This window comes from Mus musculus, chromosome 17, assembly GCF_000001635.26.
Source record: "Mus musculus strain C57BL/6J chromosome 17, GRCm38.p6 C57BL/6J".
NCBI classification, from domain to species: domain Eukaryota; kingdom Metazoa; phylum Chordata; class Mammalia; order Rodentia; family Muridae; genus Mus; species Mus musculus.
In genome coordinates this window covers 54,225,095-54,244,651 of record NC_000083.6, presented here as the reverse complement: position 1 = coordinate 54,244,651, position 19,557 = coordinate 54,225,095, and positions in this window count along the sequence as shown.

Sequence of the window (19,557 nt, the reverse complement as noted above, 5' to 3'; positions counted from 1 at the left end):
ATATTACCCATTATTTGCCCTAAACCCAGTCACCCTACAACCTGACCCATCCTCAGATGTGCAACGTGATTTCTCTATAGTTCTGGAGCATATCCAGAACATCATGCCAGACTTGACTGACATACCCTGGCCAGATGGGAATGTATCTACTTCACAGAAGGGAACATCTTCATCCAGAATGCAATCAGGTATCCAAAGGCAGTGGCAATGGACTTGGACTCTGTTATTTGGGCAACTGCTTTGCTGACGGGACTTCAGCCCAGAAAGTTAAACTAAAGGCTCTAAGTCAGGCTTTCAAACTGGCAAAAGGAGCCATAGATGATATTTACAATGACAGCAGATGGAATTATTGACTGCTGAAGGAAAAACTTTTAAAAATAAGGAAGGAATATTTGCTTTATTGGAGGTATTTTGACTTCCTCTTAAAGTGGCCATAATTCACTGCCCCAGGCATCAGAAAGTGACATCATATATAGCCTGAAGGAAAAGGCTGAAAAAGCCAAAAGGGAGGCTGCTTGAGCTTCCACTGACCACATCCTGGTAGCATTGCTGCTCCCTGCACTCCCAGCCATTCCTGAATACACTGCTGAAGACAAATGTCATCAGGTGAAATGTCAAGAAGATTACAGAAGAGATGGATGATTGTTGACCTCTGAAGGCTGACTGTCATGCCTAAGGATTTGCTAATCCATAAGATTCATCAAGCTTAGTGCCTGAGGAAAAAACTGAAGCAATTGCTCTTAGGAGAAAGGTACAAAATATTTGACTTAGAACACTTGGTTGATCAGCTAATCTCAGACTGTGCCACCTGCCAGACTGTGAACTCCAAACTCCTCAGGCCCCTGCCAAGGAGCTGCTCCAGAAACCAGAATCAGAGGTCAATGGCCAGGGGCTAATTGGGAAATAGAAGATAGAGAAATGAAACCATGGATATAACTACTTAGTAGTTTTTTAAGGTACATTTTTCAGGATAGGTAGAAGCCTAAACTACAAAGAAGGAGACTGCCAATGCAGTAGCAAAGATGTTTGTGGAAGACATCATACTCAGGTATGTATCTCCTACCCTACATGAGTCTGACAATGTGGGCCCAGGTACCAGAGGTTTCCACTGAGATCTCTGGCCAGGCCTGGTGCGAGGGTTCCGGCAAAGGGAAGCAAGTACATGAAGGGAGACGAGGGAGTCTCTGCTGTGCCTTCCAGGTCGCTCAGTAACTCCAAGCTGCTCTGCACTGAATCGGGTCAGGCTGGGCTGATGAGAAGCTGACTATCTAGTGAGGAGTAAGGTGGAACCTCAGAGACCTCTTCCCAAGTGTTACAGCTCTTGGAACAAAAGACTCAAACGTTGGAGTAGTTCTCTTGCACCTTTAACTTCCTGGATAGGATTTATATACAGTTTTGGGGGGTGATTCAGGGTTTGACAGCAGGTACCTCTCCTTGGCTTGGACTGAGAGTTTGGGGAAACCTTATTTGCATGTGGGAAGGCTTGGTGCTGCTCCTACATGACTGATAGGCACACACCTTTCCTGTGGGGGCTGAGGGGGCAGTAACTTTGACAGGAGCAAAGGGTCCAGGAGACGTGATCAAACACCTTCTGTCCCCTGTAGGTGGAAATTACCACCCATAGAGTCCCTGGGGTTCCAAACCTTTGCACAACTAGAGACCAGGCTGTCTGTGTGCAGTCCACTGCCCCACATTCAATCTCTAACACAGGTTCTGGGGACCAACTGGAAATTGCATTGTACATAAAGACCCCGGAGTTCAGGCAGGTAAAGAAGATAAATTAGACCCTAAAGAAGGCCTTGGCCAAATAAACCCTTGAAACTGGTGGTGACTGCGTGTCTCTCTTACCTTATGCCTTATATAGGGCTAAGAATACCCCCTATATTTTAGGTACCCACCTCTTTGAGATCCTATATGGAAGACCTCACATGATGCCTAAATCCAGTCTGATATCTTAGCTGAATATGACCAACATACATTTTTAAAATTCTTAGAAGCTTTCCACAGGATCCAAAAGCAACTCTGGCCTGCCATCCACTATGTTTATGACTCTGCCTCTCCCCATACCCCTTATTGCTTTGAACTAAGTGACAGAGTCTGGATTAAAAGACATAACCACAAGACTCTGGAACGTCATTCACAAGGGCTTCACACAGTGATGCTGACATGCCTATGACTATTAAGGTGGATGGGATCAGGACTTGGATACATTACTCCCACATTAAGCCTGCCAACAGATATGATCCAGCATTTGTGGTCCCAGTGGAGGAGACTTCCAGCAAACTGACACAGGAAGGATGGAAGGTTGTCCCACACCCTGTTGATCTGCTGAAACTGTGACTCCTGATCCTGCTTGCATGTTGTTCCTGCACCAGCATCAGCACCAGCCTCCGCACTATCTGAGTACCCCCAGGGCTTGATGCAACAACCTTGTCATCAACTTCACAGGGGCTGGAAAGAAAGCCAATTAGACTGCCAGTTCTTAACTCTTCTCACCCCAGACTAAAAACAGTTGGTTACCAGGCTAGGACTCTGCATTGGAAATAAGGTACCCCCAGCCTATTCTCACCTCTGCAACCACACTGTGACCCCTACTGTTGCAGGATAATGGTTGGTGAGCTTATATTTCAAGGATTACTCTATGCATTTATGGCCTGGTTGTAAATATGCCTGAGGATTGTTGCTGTTGTTGTTGTTGCTGTTGCTGTTGCTGTTGTTGTTGTTGTTGTTGTTGTAATAGAGCTTGTACCCAGAGTGACTTATTACTCTGAGGAGGATATCATCAACCAGCTAGTACCTCAAAATAATTGGTTTAAAAGGGTGGCCATTTCTTCTGTGTTACTAGGTTCTCTTCTTACATAGGGCTGGCCAGAGCTGCGAGTGTAGGAGCCTCAGGCATAATACTCCAAGATAAAAATTACAAGGCTCTGATGGTAATAGATGGTGATAGATTCAGATATACAGGAGATGGAAAAGTCCATCACAGCCTGGCGGGATTCCCTATCCTCCCAGCAGAAGTAGTCTTACAGAACAGAATGTGTGTGTGTGTGTGTGTGTGTGTGTGTGTGTGTGTGTAATGTTGAGTCTTTCATGGAAAATGCTTGGGACAGAAATGCTTTAGATATCTGATTTTTGTCAGATCTTAAAATGATTGCCTTTATATAATGAAATCTCAAGGAGATGAGATTCAATTCAAAACACAAAATTCACTAATATTTTATATATACCTTACATGTAAATGATAAATGCTCATTTACATATTTTGATGCACCTAGATTTTTATTTCAATCTTTCACAAGAGGCAAGGTATAGAAATTCCTACTTGTCTGTTTTATCAAACACCAAAACATTTTGGAGGAAGTTGTGCTGGGGTTTCCTAATTGGAGATGCTCGGTGTATACAAAAAAATTATTTTGTTTAATGATCATATAAAAATGCATATATATTTAAGCTATTGAAAATGAAAAAAAATTTTTTTTAGTTTTATGCTCCAATCAAGCTCCTTATTCTAGAGTGGTTCCTTCCATTTCCAAGCAGCTTGTGAAACTCCCTAAGCAAGCTTACGAGAGCTAGCGAATACCCAGACAATGCTTAATGAATCTACAGTTCAGTTTTGATGAAAGAGAGAGAGAGAGACTCTAGTTACATCTACAGTAACTATAGCTTTCTGCTGCCAGGTCTTCAAATTCAACTATCTGAAACAGATAACAACAGTCTTAGAAACTTCTTAATTCAGATGTTGTTTCTTCCCAGAATACTTTGGCTTCATTTACCGAAGATAAAGTTGCATGGGCAAAGTACCCTTTGACAAATAGAATGTAGAACTTTCTTTCTAACCTGATGAGTTCTTTGGTTGTAACTACTCTTAATTTTCAGACCTCTATTAATTTTCTGTCATCTTATAAAACGACTCTCTTAGAAACCCAATTTTGCTATAAAAGTTTCATAGAAATGCTTTTAATGGTATAATCATAACCAGAAAAAATAAAAATACAATTTACATGAAAATATCTGTAAGAATACTGTTGTGTTTTATAAAAAAAAGAACAAAGAGAGCTAGGATATGTTTTATAGAGCCAGGTATAGAGTGGTGGGAGGGGTGCCTTGGTACCAACCATAAAATGGGTATAGTGTATATAGAGGCTATTTAGGGCATGCCCTGCTGATATTTATTTATTTATTTATTTATTTATTTATTTATAAAACACAACATTTGGTGCTGAGTCTCAGATCTAGAAATTTGCAGGTTAATATCTCCCACTGCTACCACATGGAATTCCAGCCATGTAGGATCACTCGCTAAACTCTCCATCCAAACACTGGTGAATTGGTAAACTTCCTATATTCACAGTCTTATTTTAGGACCCCTACCCTTAGTTGAGCTCTCACTTTCTCCTCAAAACGGTTTTCTTCGGGCTTTCTCTCATGCGCTGCTGAAAGTCCTAAGCCAGACCTAGGCAAACCATTCTCCCTTGAGCTCTGAGCCACACAGCTCAGGCACTGGTCCCACAGCTCAGCCGATAGATTACTGTGTGAGAGCCTAGCTGGTCATTTCGTTCCAGCTATGAATTTTTCCTCAGGACGCTGCACGTAGTAAGATTAATAACTCCTACTCTCACCCAAGAGGGAAAGGTCCTCACTGCCAGTCCCAGGCTCCCTACTGGGATGCTTCCCAGTCGAATTCACAGGCTAAATTTGACCCTGATATCCATAAAACAGTAACTGTAAATGGCCGCTTAGTGACGATTTATAAAGAAAATTATGATCCAAAAAAATGGAAAGATTTCTATGTAGACTTCTCCCTTCCCCCTCATTCTCTGGCTGCTTTATTTCTTCTCTCTCACTCCAGGTTCCCTGCCCCCTTGACTGCAGCCACAGGCTCTCCACTTTCCATCTTGTTCTCTTGCTTCCTGCCCGACCTGACTCCGCAGCAGCCAAGCCAGCTGGCTGGATCTCTGGCAGCAAGGACAGGACATTGTGCATGGTGTGCTGCTTCCACCCCATCGCAGGCGCGTGCCCTGTCTCGCCCCCACCCTGCTCACTGCCCTTCAGCCCTGAACACACTCACAGCATGCTGCACTGGAACGAAGTTGCTAGAAGAAAGAGGGATAGCTGCTTCAGGTGCTCAAGTTCCTGTCCGCTGCTTACTCCAGTGGTCAGTCTTATCTCTGGTTTCTTTCTATTCTGGCCTGTACCAGCTCTACACTCTAAGCCAGGTGTGACATGACAAGAGATCCCTATGCTATGCTGGGTCTCCCCACATACACACAACTCCCTATCCATCAGACAAAATGTGACTGTTTGTTTCTTTATATATTTACATCTAATACTTAGCCACTTCTGCTATTCCATTCTAAGATACAACAAACACATGGCTTTTCTCTGGGTAGAGCTGCCACATCAGCACCCTCTTACTAAGGGCAGTCACATGGCTGGCTGTAGCTTCTGCGCCATCTTGGTTAAAGGCAATCTCACGTCTATCCAATAACTTTGTTACAGGCAGCCCCCATTTCAACACCGTGTTTAGAAAGGTTTTCATGTGATTTCTATCCTGTCTTGGAAAACAAATACTTTAATGTTAATTTAAATTTTTTACAGCAGTAGAAAGGTTAAAGATCACTGCCTTAAGTTAAAGGTCACTGGCTTAAATATATTTAGCTTTGTTTTTGTTACTATCATTAAATTACAGCATGCTCTCTTTATTTGCTAGATACGTTCCAGAAAAAAAATAATTAAACACAGCACAGGTTGTCTAACTCAGATATTTTTAATAGATACTGACTCTCAATCTTGTCAGAAATCTGCTAAATGTAATGTTAAATGTTTGTTTAAGTTTTTTATGATAGACAGAGACTCCCAAAGCCTAACAGTGACACCCCCACCCCAGGTCTCCCAGAAGATATGGACACAGTGACAAGACTCCCTGGAATATTGAATGATAGCCACTGAAGAACACTGCTCCATTGCTCTCCCTACAACTAGGGCTTGGACAGAGTGGACACAGAGAGTTAAATGTCTCATATTGCCTAAGACAAGGTGAGTTATTTTCCCCACATTCCTACTCTACAGGAAAAGATTCTCATCCCCTGCGCCTCAAGGCTAGACTGACTCTGCCAGAGTTGTGATGCAAACAACAGAGACCTGTGAACTAGTTAGGTAGTGAACTATTGACCAATCTCTGTCATTTTAGTTAATTAATGACATCTATATTACAATTTATTCTTTCCATATTTTTGATTATATTGACAGCTAAGCTAACTATAGCTAGAAAACAGACCTCTAGCTCCTTACCCCAAGGTAATCCACCATCTTATTAGCTCATTAGCCAATTCATTAACTAGTTATGACTGCCAGATCTCTTACCAAAGACAGACAGTTTTGTCTTACTCAGAAGGCTCACAATAAACAACATAGAAGTTCGTATATAATCTTTTACAGATATAACCTTCTACTACTCTCTTATCTAAACTCGGTTTCCAGTGACTAAATGCTTCCAATTTCCTCCCTTTGTTATGTCACTGTGATATTGGAGACTTCAAGAGTTTAGAATCCTATTTTTTTTTCAATAGAGTTCTTATAAATTAGCCTAACCCTATTGAAACATCATATAATCCACTTTTTATAATCATAGATGCAGTTTCCTTTGGTTATCTTCTAACTATAGACTTAAAGTGTTTCTCATGCTAAATCTACACTATCAGTTATCATAGTTCAAAAGCTGTTTCATTTGATGCCTTCTAATTATAAACTTAAGGTGTCTCTCATGATAAATCTATATGACCAACTATCATATTCACAAAGTCATCAAATTTTCAAGTCTCCTTTGATTGTCATTTAAATGCAAACTTAAAATTATTTCTCATTATACTAAATGTATGTCTATTCAGTCTTCTAGACAGAAGGAAAAAGCCCTTCTTGCTCCTGCTCCATGAAAGGTTTTTGTCTTCCCTGAGCTCATCTTAAAGATTGTTCATGGTGCTAACAAATGTAGCTCATTTGTAAACATATAAACTCCAGGAAACACACTCAGATCTACCTCTGATGGACCAAATAGTCTCCATCCAGATAAGTATACCTGTCAGTCAATAGCCTAAGTTTCTACCTGTTACCTATTGCAGAGGATGAGATTTCTTTCCTGTTCCCTGGGATTGGGGCTTTTCTCACCCCAACCACCAAGACCTAAGAACTTCAGTGTATTCCTAAGAAAAAATGTTAACCCCAAATGTATTTAACTTCATCCTCTTTTAACTTTAACTGTGTGTGTGTATGTGTGTCAGCATCTTGTCAAGTCTAGGCATTTACTCAAAATCTACATACAGGACAGCTCCCAAGAAGCAAGCACAATGCTCCAGCCTGCTCTGACAGACACAGACACAGACACATCTCCTGGAACTGCCCCCTTTTAACCCACAGATGGTTCCACACACCCTGGACGGCAAGGACACAGCCAACTCTCCTAAGACTAGACCAACATCCCTATCCCTATTTTCTTAGGTTTCCCAGAAACAGGCCAACCCAAAGTCAGCAGGAAGTAGCTAAAGGTCTCAATGACCCTATTCCTGCTCCACCATCACCTCTTTCTAGTTTTTCTGGCTTTTTAAAACTAAACCAAAATGGAGGAATGTTAGCATACCTTTATGGCTTTGACCAGTAGCTACCTTGAAACAGCCAGATAGGTCTGGCTGACTATAAAAGGGGCTATTTGCCTGTTCCTTGCTTTCTTACTCTCTTATTCTCTCTTACTCCCTTGGCTTCTCTCTCTCCCTCCCTCTCTCTCTCTCTCCCTCTCTCTCTCTCCCTCTCTCTCTCTCCCTCTCTCTCTCTCCCTCTCTCTCTCTCTCTCCCTCTCTCTCTCTCTCTCCCTCTCTCTCTCTCCCTCTCTCTCTCTCTCCCTCTCGCCCTCTCCCTCTCTCTCTCTCTCCCTCTCTCTTTCTCTCTCTCTCCCTTCTCCTCCCTTTTCCATGCCCTAAATAAATTCTATTCTATACTACACCTGTTGTATGACTGGTATCTCAGGGTGAACGGATGATTCAGCATGGGCCACTGAGCTACCCCTCCCAACTCACCATACCTGGCTTTATAAAACATATCCTCTCCCTCTTTCTTTTTTATAAAACACAACACTTGTGAAAGATGAAATGAACTAGGGTTGTCTGTATATCAGATCTATTTTCATGGCTATAACCATAATACATGGCATAATACATATCTTATGGGAAAAATGATTTCTGTACAGTGATAGTTTGAAGTACCCATGAGCTCAGGCAGGTGTTATACTTCGAGGAGCTTATAGCCAAATCTGAGTCTTTCCCTCACCATCAATAGGAAGTCAAGAGACAGATAGACAGAAAGGGGACAGAATCCACCTAACTCCAAGAGCCTTCCACCAGTGATCAGCCTTAGATACGGTCTCTTAGGTTTCCAAAACTTTCCACAATAACACCAATAACTGAGGTCCAAACATTTAGTATTCAAACCACAATACTATGCAAGCATTCTATCCTCACAATCATTCTGGCTCTACTTTAAAAGGACATGTTCATAATCTGACATGGTATGTAAGCTACAAAAATGGACACATCTCAACACAACTAGTCAAGAGGCTGTACAAGGGCTGCTCAGCTCTATCATTCTGAGCATGGCAAAATATAGACAGAATGAATAACATACAGGGGAGATTAAAGAGCACATACCTAATAAACTCATCACCCACAAAATCTAAGCACCTCCCTAGAATAAAAAACAAAATCAAAATAAAACAAAAACCAAAAACCAAAACAGAGATATTTATTCTTTAAGTCCTCATAAACAAAGATCTTTGCCTGTGTAAGTTCCCATAACAGGGGCCAAATTCTTTTGCTGAGTGCTGTCTAGGAGGCAGTGTTAGGTGGGGGAGCAGTAACGACATCTTCCATTAAGAAAGCCTAAGATACAGAAGACACATTGTTCATAGGAAAAAAAAAGAATATAGCCTTTTGTATTGGGATACATTCCTCCAGGGTGACAAAAATAATGTTTCTCTCCTAAATGCAATTTCGTCTACAGGACATACTTTTATATATAGTCTACATACTGTCTTAAGTGTGCATGAGCATACACACACACACACACACACACACACACACACGAAGCAATACCCACAAATGCACAAGGATCTAGGATGAAGCAAGTTTACTTCAGGTTGCTCTATTTGCAGGTACTCAGTGTAACTTCTCAGTTTACAAAAATTATCTTTGATATTTGCTTAGCCAAAATGTAACAGAAAGAATGAGGAAAAATATATTTGTTGTTGCCATTGTTGCCATTGTTGTTGCCAGGAAACATTGTTGTTGCCAGGAAAAGATTCTCATCCCCTGCGCCTCAAGGCTAGACTGACTCTGCCAGAGTTGTGATGCAAACAACAGAGACCTGTGAACTAGTTAGGTAGTGAACTATTGACCAATCTCTGTCATTTTAGTTAATTAATGACATCTATATTACAATTTATTCTTTCCATATTTTTGATTATATTGACAGCTAAGCTAACTATAGCTAGAAAACAGACCTCTAGCTCCTTACCCCAAGGTAATCCACCATCTTATTAGCTCATTAGCCAATTCATTAACTAGTTATGACTGCCAGATCTCTTACCAAAGACAGACAGTTTTGTCTTACTCAGAAGGCTCACAATAAACAACATAGAAGTTCGTATATAATCTTTTACAGATATAACCTTCTACTACTCTCTTATCTAAACTCGGTTTCCAGTGACTAAATGCTTCCAATTTCCTCCCTTTGTTATGTCACTGTGATATTGGAGACTTCAAGAGTTTAGAATCCTATTTTTTTTCAATAGAGTTCTTATAAATTAGCCTAACCCTATTGAAACATCATATAATCCACTTTTTATAATCATAGATGCAGTTTCCTTTGGTTATCTTCTAACTATAGACTTAAAGTGTTTCTCATGCTAAATCTACACTATCAGTTATCATAGTTCAAAAGCTGTTTCATTTGATGCCTTCTAATTATAAACTTAAGGTGTCTCTCATGATAACTCTATATGACCAACTATCATATTCACAAAGTCATCAAATTTTCAAGTCTCCTTTGATTGTCATTTAAATGCAAACTTAAAATTATTTCTCATTATACTAAATGTATGTCTATTCAGTCTTCTAGACAGAAGGAAAAAGCCCTTCTTGCTCCTGCTCCATGAAAGGTTTTTGTCTTCCCTGAGCTCATCTTAAAGATTGTTCATGGTGCTAACAAATGTAGCTCATTTGTAAACATATAAACTCCAGGAAACACACTCAGATCTACCTCTGATGGACCAAATAGTCTCCATCCAGATAAGTATACCTGTCAGTCAATAGCCTAAGTTTCTACCTGTTACCTATTGCAGAGGATGAGATTTCTTTCCTGTTCCCTGGGATTGGGGCTTTTCTCACCCCAACCACCAAGACCTAAGAACTTCAGTGTATTCCTAAGAAAAAATGTTAACCCCAAATGTATTTAACTTCATCCTCTTTTAACTTTAACTGTGTGTGTGTATGTGTGTCAGCATCTTGTCAAGTCTAGGCATTTACTCAAAATCTACATACAGGACAGCTCCCAAGAAGCAAGCACAATGCTCCAGCCTGCTCTGACAGACACAGACACAGACACATCTCCTGGAACTGCCCCCTTTTAACCCACAGATGGTTCCACACACCCTGGACGGCAAGGACACAGCCAACTCTCCTAAGACTAGACCAACATCCCTATCCCTATTTTCTTAGGTTTCCCAGAAACAGGCCAACCCAAAGTCAGCAGGAAGTAGCTAAAGGTCTCAATGACCCTATTCCTGCTCCACCATCACCTCTTTCTAGTTTTTCTGGCTTTTTAAAACTAAACCAAAATGGAGGAATGTTAGCATACCTTTATGGCTTTGACCAGTAGCTACCTTGAAACAGCCAGATAGGTCTGGCTGACTATAAAAGGGGCTATTTGCCTGTTCCTTGCTTTCTTACTCTCTTATTCTCTCTTACTCCCTTGGCTTCTCTCTCTCCCTCTCTCTCTCTCTCTCTCCCTCTCTCTCTCTCTCCCTCTCTCTCTCTCCCTCTCTCTCTCTCTCCCTCTCTCTCTCTCTCTCCCTCTCTCTCTCTCCCTCTCTCTCTCTCTCCCTCTCTCTCTCTCCCTCTCTCTCTCTCTCCCTCTCTCTTTCTCTCTCTCTCCCTTCTCCTCCCTTTTCCATGCCCTAAATAAATTCTATTCTATACTACACCTGTTGTATGACTGGTATCTCAGGGTGAACGGATGATTCAGCATGGGCCACTGAGCTACCCCTCCCAACTCACCATACCTGGCTTTATAAAACATATCCTCTCCCTCTTTCTTTTTTATAAAACACAACACTTGTGAAAGATGAAATGAACTAGGGTTGTCTGTATATCAGATCTATTTTCATGGCTATAACCATAATACATGGCATAATACATATCTTATGGGAAAAATGATTTCTGTACAGTGATAGTTTGAAGTACCCATGAGCTCAGGCAGGTGTTATACTTCGAGGAGCTTATAGCCAAATCTGAGTCTTTCCCTCACCATCAATAGGAAGTCAAGAGACAGATAGACAGAAAGGGGACAGAATCCACCTAACTCCAAGAGCCTTCCACCAGTGATCAGCCTTAGATACGGTCTCTTAGGTTTCCAAAACTTTCCACAATAACACCAATAACTGAGGTCCAAACATTTAGTATTCAAACCACAATACTATGCAAGCATTCTATCCTCACAATCATTCTGGCTCTACTTTAAAAGGACATGTTCATAATCTGACATGGTATGTAAGCTACAAAAATGGACACATCTCAACACAACTAGTCAAGAGGCTGTACAAGGGCTGCTCAGCTCTATCATTCTGAGCATGGCAAAATATAGACAGAATGAATAACATACAGGGGAGATTAAAGAGCACATACCTAATAAACTCATCACCCACAAAATCTAAGCACCTCCCTAGAATAAAAAACAAAATCAAAATAAAACAAAAACCAAAAACCAAAACAGAGATATTTATTCTTTAAGTCCTCATAAACAAAGATCTTTGCCTGTGTAAGTTCCCATAACAGGGGCCAAATTCTTTTGCTGAGTGCTGTCTAGGAGGCAGTGTTAGGTGGGGGAGCAGTAACGACATCTTCCATTAAGAAAGCCTAAGATACAGAAGACACATTGTTCATAGGAAAAAAAAAGAATATAGCCTTTTGTATTGGGATACATTCCTCCAGGGTGACAAAAATAATGTTTCTCTCCTAAATGCAATTTCATCTACAGGACATACTTTTATATATAGTCTACATACTGTCTTAAGTGTGCATGAGCATACACACACACACACACACACACACACACACACACACACACACGAAGCAATACCCACAAATGCACAAGGATCTAGGATGAAGCAAGTTTACTTCAGGTTGCTCTATTTGCAGGTACTCAGTGTAACTTCTCAGTTTACAAAAATTATCTTTGATATTTGCTTAGCCAAAATGTAACAGAAAGAATGAGGAAAAATATATTTGTTGTTGCCATTGTTGCTTTATTTTCTAGTTTGTAGGCTATAAAATCAATACATAAAATAGAAAGTAAAATTATGATTCATAAGAGCTGACAGTAGGTCTGAAGAAATGACTTCCTTGAGGAGCAAGCTATAAATATATGCCTATTGTGTTCGTGAAAAACTACTATTTACATCTACAAATGTAATGTAGTAGTTAATCATATTTTGGAGATGTAATTTTGGAACATGTAATTTTGTACAATGTTTTCAGTCTCCAAGTACAACAACAGTTCCCAGACAGATGGCAAGAAGGGATGGAATTTAGTAAAACAATTTGCCTTTCAGTGTTTCTGTGTAAAGGTCGAGGTTCAACTTAAGCTAACATTCTAAAACAGGATAAATTCAGAAGGCATCCATGGAAAATAAAACTCGCACACAAACACACACAAATGAATAATAAATATTGTTTTAAAAACTTTGACCTCTCCTGAAGATGTCCCAACAGGTAAGAAGGACACATGCTCCACTATGTTCATAGCAGCCTTACTTATCATAGCCAGAAGCTGGAAAGAACCCAGATGCCCCTCAACAGAGGAATGGATACAGAAAATGTGGTACATTTACACAATGGAGTACTACCCAGCTATTAAAAAGAATGAATTTATGAAATTCCTAGGCAAATGGATGGACCTGGAGGGCATCATCCTGAGTGAGGTAACACAATCACAAAGGAACTCACACAATATATACTCACTGATAAGTGGATATTAGCCCAAAACTTAGGATACCCAAGATATAAGATACAATTTGCTAAACGCATGAAACTCAAGAAGAATGAAGACCAAAGTGTGGACACTGTGCCCCTTCTTAGAATTGGGAACAAAACACACATGGAAGGAATTACAGAGACAAAGTTTAGAGCTGTGATGAAAGGATGGACCATCTAGAGACTGCCATATCCAGGGATCCACCCCATAATCAGCTTCCAAACGCTGACACCATTGCATACACTAGCAAGATTTTGCTGAAAGGACCCAGAGAGCTGTGATGAAAGGATGGACCATCTAGAGACTGCCATATCCAGGGATCCACCCCATAATCAGCTTCCAAACGCTGACACCATTGCATACACTAGCAAGATTTTGCTGAAAGGACCCAGATATAGCTGTCTCATGTGAGATTATGCCGGGGCCTAGAAAACACAGAAGTGGATGCTCACAGTCAGCTAATGGATGGATCACAGGGCTCCCAATGGAGGAGCTAGAGAAAGTACCCAAGGAGCTAAAGGGATCTGTAACCCTATAGGTGGAACAACATTATGAACTAGCCAGTACCCTGGAGCTCTTGACTCTAGCTGCATATGTATCAAAAGATGGCCTAGTCAGCCATCACTGGAAAAAGAGGCCCATTGGACACACAAACTTTATATGCCCCAGTACAGGGGAGCGGGAACGCCAGGGCCAAAAAAATGGGAATGAGTGGGTAGGGAAGTGGGGGGGGTATGGGGGACTTTTGGGATAGCATTAGAAATGTAATTGAGGAAAATACGTAATAGAAAAATATTTTTTTAAAAAAGAAATACATAGCTTAAAAAAAAAAGCTTTGAAAGGGGTATTTTAGAGCCTTGATCTTGCCTGGAAGTGAGGAAGAGAGATAATTATGTCTAAGAGAAGAGTACTCAGTGCTTTTCTCAGGAGAGTCCAAGAGGATATGGAAGTCATGGAAGACCAGAAAGCATGAAGCTTTGAATTCATTTTATCATGGAGGAATTTACATAGGATGAGGTGGTTAGTCTATAAAATGTCTAGCTGGATAGGAACAATGGGAAATCTTTATGCATCCAAATGTCTTATCTAGAACCTAGACCCACAAGACACTAAGAGACTTCCTAACTGAAACTCAACAGCACCATCCCAGGTCTCATATTACAATGCTTAAGAGCATACAACCATGGAATGGAGGGTGTGAAAGAGTGGCTTCTTGCTGTGTGCCTACACCTTGACTTTGGCCACAAACAGCTTAAAGTGAAGATTATTTTCATTTTCATTGAAAGATTTTTATTCTTTCTGGTTTCATAAACAAAATGTCTAGAAAGCAGAATATATTTTTTTAAAGAGAGTTCTATAGATCAAGGATGTGAGGACCAGCTCCTGTTAGCTACACTGAAGCAGACACCCTGACAAAACTAAATTCTGACTTTATTCCAAAGCAGGACCTAAATGAATCATTCATTGTTGTCCAGAAACAGAAAATGATGGAAATAATTTAACATACACATACAACTTCTGTGCTGACATGTATGGAAGCAGGTCAGAGCACTGGGAATAAAGCAAACTGATTTTCTGTGTGGTAGTAATGACAGTAACAGAAGAAACAAAATTGTATATTCCTGTAGGCATAACATGGTAGAATAAGCTTATCTTCTGAGGCAAAGTTCCTAAGACACAGCAAGGCCTGATTCTCGATCTAGAGGCCAAAGGAAGATTGGATATCCAGAAGTAGGATGTTACTGGCCCTGTGAACAGTCACGCCTACATCCTGGTAAAAGTATGATGGAAACTACTCACCAAGGCAAAGAAAGATAAAGAAAAAAGATGTTGCAAAAATATTCAGGAAGCCTTTGCTCTTGAAAATGTAGCTTTGAATCAGCAGTGGTACAAAACCTTAGAAGTGAAGGATCATAGGATGGGGGCATGGCTTAGATGGCAACATTCTTGCCTTACAAGCTTGAGGAACTACATTGGATGCCAGCAGCCACACACACCACACACACACACACACACACACACACACACACACACACACACACACAAGCATCAGGCATAGCAATGCATGCTCATATTCACAACATTGGAGAGGTGAGAATAAGTAGATCCTAGAAGTTCATTGGCCAGGAAGTTTACCTAATTAGTGAGCACCAAGCCAATAAAAGACCCATCTCAAAAATCAATGTAGACAGTTCTTGAGGAACACACCCAAGGTTGCCCTCTAGACTCCATATGCAGATGTATACTTATACACCTATCCTTGTGCCTTAGTTAGTGTTTTATTGCTGTAAAGAGACAGCAAGACTATGTCAACTAATATAAAGGAAAGCATTTAATTGGGGCTGTCTTACAGTTTCAGAGGTTCAGCTACTTAACATCATGGTGAAAAGCAAGGCACCATACAGGCATATATGATGCTGGAGAAGGAGCTGAGAGTTCTACATCTCAGTCCGCAAGCATCAGAAGGAGAGTGCCATACTAGGCCTAGATTGAAAACCTTGAAACTGGCCTCCACAGTGACACATTTCTGCCAACAAGGCCACACCTCCTCCAAAAAGGCCACACATCCTAATAGTGCCACTTTGTACCAGCCAAGCATTCACAGACATGATTCTAAGAGGGCCATTCTTTTTCAAAGCACCATACCACAGAGAGAGAGAGAGAGAGAGAGAGAGAGAGAGAGAGAGAGAGAGAGAGAGAGAGAGAGAGAGAGAGAGAGAGAAGAGAGAGAGGTAGATCTTGAGGGGCCACCCAAACTTACTGACATAGAAATATGCAAATCCCATTTAATTGTTCTCATTAGAGTCTGAACATCAGTGCTCCAACTCAGTGGTTTTAAAACTTAGGTGGACTCCAGAGATTCTCAGTAATTGTTCCGGGATACCAAGTAAGAAATTTGATCTTTAGAAACTCCCCAGTTGGCTCTTATGTGCAACCAGTTTGATGATTGTGCTTCAGACAGATGACCCTCAATTTAAGCACTGGGAAAAACACAGGTGGCCAGGGTTGAGGTAATATTTTCATCCTCAAGTACATAGGCAGATGGATGATAGGCATCAGATCCTGGAACTGTGAGGGCCTCAGGTACAGAACAGAGGCTTGGGCACATGCACCGGACTCTGTTATTGGTAGATAATCAAAGAGGTCAGAGAGCTGATAAAAATGTGAACAGAGGAGGGGCAGTCAAGGCATGAAGCAGAGCTTTTAGGGCTGATAACATAAGGTAGAGGAAGTTCAGTCAACTTAGATATATCTCAAATTTCTCAGAAAATGCAAACCTGTTTTAAATTCACTGCTATTGCAGAATAATATTAGCATAGTGCAAATTTTGTGTTTTATATTATACATGATTTCATCCACTAGAAACACTGAGTAACTGCTGGAGACCAAACCCAGTTACTTAAAGCACTATAGCGCAATGGTTTACAGACACATACCCAAGGCCAACTATCACCTCCGCTCCTGTGTCCTCTACTCATATAAATTTTCTTTTTAACTTCTGGTTAATTTCTTCTACTGCTTCATTATAATAGCTCACAATCAAGGCTTCTTTTGCAAATTCTATGTCTATTGTGGGGATTATGCATTTCCTGACTGTTAACATGACAAAATAGTTTTGCGATTTTTATTAATTTCTAATTAGTCATTTATTGTAGAAAAATCCAAATGTCTCCAATCACATACATCTGAGATACTGTATTCATTGTGTAATATTTGAATAGCACAGTTATATTTGAAATGCATATTATGTCAGAATCAAATGTAAATTCAAGTAGATCTAATATCTACTCATTTAACTTATAAGATAATGCCCTAAAAAAATGAGGGTAATTCCTCCAAGAAGAGGATTAAAATAAAGTTGAGTAATAGACCACTCTTAGCCAGGGAAAGAGAAAGATTAAAAATGACAAAGAATAGGGAACATGGAAACTCTTACAAATAGCAATGGAGGAAATGGACCATACTGAAGACATTTGGTCAGAGGGTAGAAGTAGGACTTCATGACGGCCAGAAAATGTACACGAAGTCTACAGAAGTAAAGTATATCTGAGGTGAGTGAGAATCTGAAAATTGGAACTTCTGTAATAGCTTCTCCCCCAAGAGGTCCATATATAGAAAGGTTGGTCCCAGTAAAGACACCAGATCCTGAAAGAATCATGTCCAATATGAGTTCATGGTTGAAGATATTGTTGAAGGTCTTATAGGACTATGTTAGTTCCTCTGAGCATACACTCTCATCCTTCTCCTGCCTGCTATAGTCACCACACATATCTGTTCCCACCATGCTGCTACCCACTATGTTGTGATAAATCCAGATGTTCTTACCTGAGCTGAGTACACAGCTGGTCCCAAAATGCAAAGTTCCTGAGAATTAACACTCTATACTATATCATGGTCAGAAATGTATGCATATATATACGCCACCTTAGAGATCTACTTATATCAGTGCTTATCTTTGACCCTCAATAGCCTAGATCTTCAATGACTTATTGCTCTAAATCATTTTTGGTTGAGTTATTGTTTGTTCTTGAGTTTTCATTTCTTCCACAATCCCTTTAATCAATAATTCACAGGCAAGTTCCTAAATTCTGAATGCTTCCACTTTGGATCTTGTCATGTATAATATCTTACTCAACATGGTAGTATTGGTTTACCCAGTACCAGATACGTTGTAAAAACTCAGTATGCATTTATATAGTTGTACTACAATGGACAGGAAGAATAAACTGAGTCAACAGAGATTATGAAAAAAGAAAGTAGTTGGCAGGATAAGCTAGCATTAGGTAGCAAATCTCTGTGAGTTTGAGAACAGCTAGGTCTACAGATTGAGTTCCAGACTAGCCAGTATTACATGGTAAGGTTCTATGTTGAATAATAACAACAATAGTTAATGATAAAAAGTATGATGATCTTATTGCTGTTGTTGTTGTTGATGATGATGATGATGGTGGTGGTGGTGGTGGTGGTGATGATAAGGAGGAGGAGGAAGAGGAGGAGGAGGAGGAGGAGGAGGAGGAGGAGGAGGAGGAGGAGGAGGAGGAGGAGGAGAAATAATCATCCAGCTTTCTGTACTAGCTACCTAGTGCCATCAAGGACATTACCTACCGACTCCACCTCTGAAACTAAACTGGATGGGTTAAAAGCTATAGAAACCTAGTCTTGAAGGCAATGATGTTACTGAAACAATTTCATCTTGTCATCATAACAGTTTTGATTACCTGTAGGGAATAATAAATTTCTATAAAACAAGTCTTGTGATGGACCATCATCAGAGAATGTGACATCTCTCTTTTCAAATGCAAAAGTGTAAATTTTCTAAGACACTCAAATTGTAACTAGATTTTTTTTCATCAGTTACTTCTAAGAGACTAAGTTGATATACAGTACCACCAGCAAGAACTTAACCAGATAAGATTTGCCCAGCAAATGTTTCTGGGTTATTAACTCAACTCAGAGATGCAGTATAGTCTGACACATGTCACTAGTACAGATCTGTTCTGTTAGTCAACAGCCCAATACCACACAACCAGGTGAATATAATAGCACTATCAAAAACTGTAATGAAGCAGATTTACTTATGGAACACTCTTTCTGTCTGAGTTTATCAAAGGAAACCTCAACACATCTTAGATAATATTATATGCCTGTAAATTGTGTCTATAGGAATTGTCAGATTCCATTGTGGAAGGGAAAGAGATGCTCTTTGTGTAAGATAGAATTTGAATATATTGTTAAAATATTCTTGCTAGAATTAAGAGCATTTTATTCAATTATTGTTTATCGTTTCTTTATTTAATACTAATAGGTTGACTTACAATTAGATTTACATGAGAGTTTACAAACATAAATTTGTTAATTAGATCAGTATTATTTTGTGGCTGTTTACATTTTGCTAGATTCAGTGGTCGCAAAGTACCACTTTACAAAGTACAAAGTTACAAAGCAGGGGAATAAAAAGAGTCGTTTTCATTTTCTCAAACTTCAATTATCAGTTTAACTAAATTCTGAGTTAACAAGCTATCAAGACTGTCTCTTGAATAGTATTTTATATTCCTGCTTTTGTTAAGTGATTTTTGCTGGCTTATTACAAAGATTTCTTTAGACAAATGGTATTGTCATAATTGTAAAGAGCAGTGTCTCCCTGTGCTGTCTTTGGGGCACTGGTTACAACAGAATCTACAAATGTAAAATAATTCTGCTGAACCTGACCAACAGCAAATGTTTAGAGCTAGCTCATGTCCTTAGTGTCACCACATGACTAAA